This window comes from Heloderma suspectum, chromosome 1 (genome assembly GCF_057233095.1).
Source record: "Heloderma suspectum isolate Gila_16-S chromosome 1, 16-S_ref, whole genome shotgun sequence".
NCBI classification, from domain to species: domain Eukaryota; kingdom Metazoa; phylum Chordata; class Lepidosauria; order Squamata; family Helodermatidae; genus Heloderma; species Heloderma suspectum.
This window is the reverse complement of record NC_139458.1, coordinates 419,037,384-419,043,383: the sequence shown is the minus strand read 5'-3', so window position 1 is coordinate 419,043,383 and position 6,000 is coordinate 419,037,384.

Genomic DNA, 6,000 nt, shown 5'->3' with positions numbered 1-6,000 from the left:
CTCATCTGCTTCTGTTAGGTCCCTGCCTTCTTTGTCCTTTATCATGCCCATCTTTGCACTAAACGTTCCCTTGAGATCTCCGATTTTCTTGAAGAGATCTCTAGACTTTCCCTTTCTATTGTTTTCTTCGATTTCTTTGCATTGTTCATTTAAGAAGGCCTTCTTGTCTCTCCTTGCTATTCTCTGGAACTCTGCATTCAGTTGGGTATATCTTCCCCTTTCTCCCTTCCTTTTTGCTTCCCTTCTTTCCTCAGCCACTTGTAAAGCCTCATCAGACAGCCACTTTGCTTTCTTGCATTTCTTTTTCTTTGGGATGGATTGAGTTGCTGCCTCCTGAACAATGTTACAGACCTCCATCCATAGTTGCTTAGGCACTCTGTCTGTCAGGTCTAATCCCTTAAATCTTTTCCTCACCTCCACTGTATATTCATAAGGGATATGATTTAGGTCATACCTGAATGGTTTAGTGGTTTTCCCTACATTCTTCAATTTAAGCCGAAATTTTGTGATAAGAAGCTCATGATCTGAGCCACAGTCAGCTCCAGGTCTTGTTTTTACTGGCTGTATAGAGCTTCTCCATCTTTGGCTGCGAAGTATATAATCAATCTGGTTTCGATATTGACCATCTGGTGATGTCCATGTGTAGAGTCGCCTCTTGTGCTGTTGGAAAAGAGTGTTTGCTATGATCAGTGTGTTCTCTTGGCAAAACTCTATTAGCTTTTGTCCTGCTTCATTTTGTACACCAAGGCCATGCTTGCCTGTTATCCCAGTTATTTCTTGACTTCCTATTTAGCATTCCAATCCCCTATGATGAAGAGGACATCTTTTTTTGGCATTAGTTCTAGAAGGTGTTGTATGTCTTCATAGAACCGATCAACCTCAGCTTCTTCGGTATCAGTGGTTGGGGCATAGACTTGAATTACTGTGATGTTGAATGGTTTGCCTTGGATTCGTACTGAGATTCTATCGTTTTTGAGATTGTACCCCAGTACTGCTTTTCCCACCCTTTTGTTGACTATGAGTGCTACTCCATTTCTTCTAAAGGATTCTTGCCCACAGTAGTAGATATAATGGTCACCTGAATTAAATTCACCCATGCTTGTCCATTTTAGTTCGCTGATTCCCAAGATGTCGATGTTCAATCTTGCCATCTCATGTTTGACCACCTCCAGTTTACCTTGATTCATTGATCTTACATTCCAGGTTTCTAAACAATATTATTCTTTACAGCATCGGACTTTCTTTTCACCACCAGACATATCCACAGCTGAGTGTTCTTTTGGCTCCAACCCCCCAAATACGTTGTAATCTGTGTGATAAGGGGCAATGAGATTGCACTAAGAACAGAGACAAATGAGTTTGGGACTCTGGAAAAGCTCAGTGCATCTTGAGGTTCTGCCTGTCTTCCTGGAGGTCTTGTGTGGGAGCAGTAGATTTAAGACTATTGGACTATATTTTTATTTTTTCATATAAACAACTAATGACATACCAAAACAACCTCTGGATTTTTAGCCCATTTTCAATTAATTTGAAAACAACATCGGGTTTGGGGGTTTTGTTTTTACAACTTTATTGACTGCTTTTGACATTTTTGAAAATGCTCACTAGAGATCAAATTATACATCACTTCACACTAGCCATGGTACCTTGATGAACATGGCAGAACACGGTGGTATAATGTACTGCTAATGGCAGTCACTGAGAGGAAGACACAAAGACAGCAGTGACAATGACATGGAGAAAGTAGATGTAATCGGAGCAACAGTGGCCCACTCAAGAAGCAACACAGTACAAAGTTTAAAGGGCCTAGGTGTCTCAGAAAAATATCACAAGAAAAGGATGGGATACCAAACGAGCATCAGCCAAGTCCAGAGACAATGCTTTGTAGCTGCTGTAGGTAAAAACACTTAAATTCGTATGGAGATTCTAGATCTCTGTTAATTTTTGAGCAGTGTTTACACATTTCTGATGATTTAAATCACTCCTCTTCACACTGAAACACCATTAACATTTTCTACATCCCAATGAATAATGCAATTTGCTCTTCATTCTAAGTACACTAGGGGGAGCTTTTTGTCTTTGTTTGGAATGCCATCTTTGGTTTTCTGAATAGGAGAGAAAATATAGCGATCTCCCCACCCTGAAACTTTGCATAAATATTTTTTATTTATTTTGTAACTTAAAAAAATATTAATTTTGTAAGTGATAATACAGAAAATAAAAGCACTTAAGAGTTCAGTTAGCAGAATAACATTGTCATGAGGTGGTTAATGTTGATTTAGGACAGTGAAATCTGTAAAGGTTTGTTGTTTTTTAAATGAACATTGCAAATACTGAAGTCATTGAGGTATCTCTCCAAAAGGTGTTGGAGACTCTGGGGTTTGAAGACCATTTATCCCTCTACTGAGAAAATATAGGTATGGGAACTATATTTTTATAAATTGAACTTGCTTCATTAGTCCCACTATGATGGGTCAACTTCTCCGCTGGTACTACTTGCCAAATACTACTGCACGGTCCTTGTATATTACCCTGCTCAAGATTTTCAATATTTGGAAATCTCAGCAGCACAATCTCATTATGTAGAATTTGTTTTCGTGAATCATTAAAACTGGGAAGGAGTGTTTACACTGACGGCATCTCTACACGAGCCTAAAATCCTGCATTTAAAACAGAACTTTCTGCTTCCGTTTTAAGCGCAGGATCACGACTCCCTTTTTCATGTGCTTCCTTTTCCCCCACCCCCTTCCCCCTCCTTTTCCTGTTAACTGAGTCTTCCATTATCTTTCATTGATCTGGCTCCTCTTCTTGCCACTTTTACTCTTTTCAGGGAGGAAACTGAAGCAGAACACAACAGGTTAATTTGATAGCTCATTATCTGCGATCTATTGAAAGACGGAACAAAGGGCATTTAGTGCAGGAGACTATGATGCATGAATCATCATAGTGTCGTGTAAAGAGCCCACAAACTTCTGTGAAGGAACAATCTCAATCACAGGATGAAAGTTCAGTGTGAAGGAGCCCTGAGTTTGCATAGAATTCTGAAGTTAGTTGTGACTAAGGTCCAAACTAGATGCAAGTAGGTGTTCTGTGAATGGCTTTTTAAAAGTAAATAGCGGATGCGGGGGCAAGATCTGGACTGGGACCTTGGCAAGCAGTAGGGGAGCTTTATCCCTTTGCCTCCTACTGTGGTCCCAATCCAGATCAGGGCCCTGCATCTGCTATTTGCATTGGAAGTAAAGCTTCCATTGGTGCAAATGGGAGTTCTCCCTCTCCCATGCAAATAAAAGATTAGGACTGTGGTGGGGGCAAAGAATCCCCCCCCCCAAGAACTAGGTTCTAAGGAGAGATGAGACCGTTGTGATGACCTTCTGTAACAAATCTCTCTCCCTGATCTGTAACTCAGGAGCCTTGTCTTCTCAAGATGAGGGGTTGGGGTCCTGGACCATAACACCTGTTCAGTCAAGAGAGTTGCTATGACCATATTGGAATCCAGCACATATAGATCAGCTTTCCCCAACCCTAGTGTCCTCCAGATGTGTTGGGGTACAACTCCCTTCATCTCCTGACAGGTTAGTCCAACACATCTGGAGGACACCAGGGCTGGGGAAGCTATTTTAGCTATTAAATGTGCAGAATGAAAACTTCTCCTGTACTAACAAGCAAGGGAGATGGATCACTCAATTGATCATGATAGATAGACAGACAGACAGATAGGTACTATTGAAACAGAATACATGTTTTTATGTCTCTCTAGATTTTTGAGATATAAATGAAAGAACAGAAGATATAAGGCTGTGGTTAAGTAACCTGAGATTTGAGTCTATGGTTAAGTGGCTTGGATTCTCATCACATCTCGGCCATGGACTCATTCCGTGACCTTGGAGAAGTCTTCGTTTATTCCTTTTTTCTCTTTTTTTGTAAACCACTAAAAGCTTTGGCTATTGGGCGGTATAGAAATGTAAATCAGCAGCAGCAGTGTTTTACTTAAAACGAATCTATGCCCTTTAAAAATCCTCAAAAAGGCACCAGTTTTGAAGCTTTGGTTAACTTGCAAATTTATTTGAATTGCATAGTAGATTCATTGATTGAATGTTGGATGGTGGTTAACTAAAAAACTAAAAAGAAAGAAGGGAAGAAATAGTATTTTAAAGCACAGTCCTATCAATTGCACCTTCAATGCTCGTAAGCCTCCAAACTCGGAGGCTTACGCGTATCCAATGCAGAGCAAGAGGTGTGATGGAGGCTGCACCTCCTACTCTGCATTTTAGCTAGATGGGCTTTTTTGCCCATCTAGCTGGGGCACAGTGGAGGGAGAGGGAAGGAGCCTGGTGAGGCCTCAGGATACAGCATAACCTGGCCCTTCCCCTCCCCTCCCCTCCCCTCCCCTCCCTCATTATCCCCTCTCCGAGGTCACATTGTACTGTTACTGTAATCATACACCCAAGCATAAAACATTACCAAACAGGGTCAAACAACCTGAACTAAAAGCTGGAATATACCTTTAATTTTTTCCTGAATTGGAATGGAACCTGAGCCATTATCTGAAAGTTGCTATGGAACTGGAACCAAACCACACACACATACACATACACACACACACACACACACACCAGGTTACCTGTTTAAGGATTTGACCAAACAATGAACACCTGATGTGGAACACTCAGTGGTTCCACTAAAATCAGAATCACAGTGCTTCTAGATGGAGGGCTCCTAACCCTACCAATCAGAAGGCAGTGCGTAGCTCTTCCAACTTTTCTTCCTTAATGCATTTGCTGCATTAAGAAAAAAGGCAGAAGTGGTAAGAAAACATGGGAGGGTTATGAATGGGGGGGGGGGATGTCTGGATTGCCATAAAAGTCTGTGAATGAGGCAGGGTGATGGCACGATAGAAGTCTCATCTGGAAATACCACCAGAGAGCCAGTGTAGTGTAGCTGGAATGTTGGACTGGGAGTTGAGAGATCTGGGTTCTAGTCCCCACTTAGCCATGAAGCTCACTGGGAGTCATAGACTCCCAGCCCAACCTACCTCACAGGGCTGTTGTTGTGAGGAGAAAATGGAGAGGAGGAGGACCATCTATGCCACCCTTGGATCCTTAAGGAGGAAAAAAGGCGGGATATAAACGTGATAAAATTGAATAAATAAAGAATGAGCCAGTGGAGGCTAGTGACTCTGATGTCAGTGGGGTAGTGAATCTGCTCCAGGTTTCAGCCAGAACTCTAAAGGAGCTATCCAGGGTGCTGAACCCATTTGGGGGATTGGAACCAAAACACTTGAGGCCCAATAGTATCACACTTTTGGGAATGTAACCATTCCCCTGAGAATTTGAAGTTTACTGAAAATGAGCAGGTGTGTATAGTGGGCAAGATGCTCATGTCTTACTTTATCAGCAAGAAGCATTCTGGATTTTTAGCTTACAAAAAGTAACTCTGCGTGGGCTTAGTGAAAACTTTGAATTGTCAATGTTTCCGTAAGAAGTCAAGATTAGCAGGAGATCACATCTGTTTCCATCAGTAAATGACGGGGTTTAAGAATTAATACTGTTCTCCAAGAACATGGTAGCATATATTGACATATATGTTTGTAATTGTTTATTGTTACTTAGTATATTGGCATATATATTGTTAAATGTGTATTTTAAAACAGTGAGAGTAAATATAATTGTGTATGTATATTGGGTTTTGGCTGTGGTTGTATTGTGCTTGAAAAAATCCTTACTGTGATTTAGATTTAGATTAGTTATAACATGGGGATCCGGCTCTTTAAGATCAGTAATTCTTTGTTTCCCTCATTTTATTAAATCAGATGAAAATTATATGATCTTGAGTTAACTAATGACAGTGTCAGTTCTATTATTTTTTCCCTTTCCTTCCTCTTTAAAATTGATTTAGTAGCTTCATTGTACAATTAAAATCAAATAGTATAAACAAAATAAGCATTTGTTAATTATGTAGAATTCATTTTTTTGTTTCATGCATGCTTCATGGTATTGACTG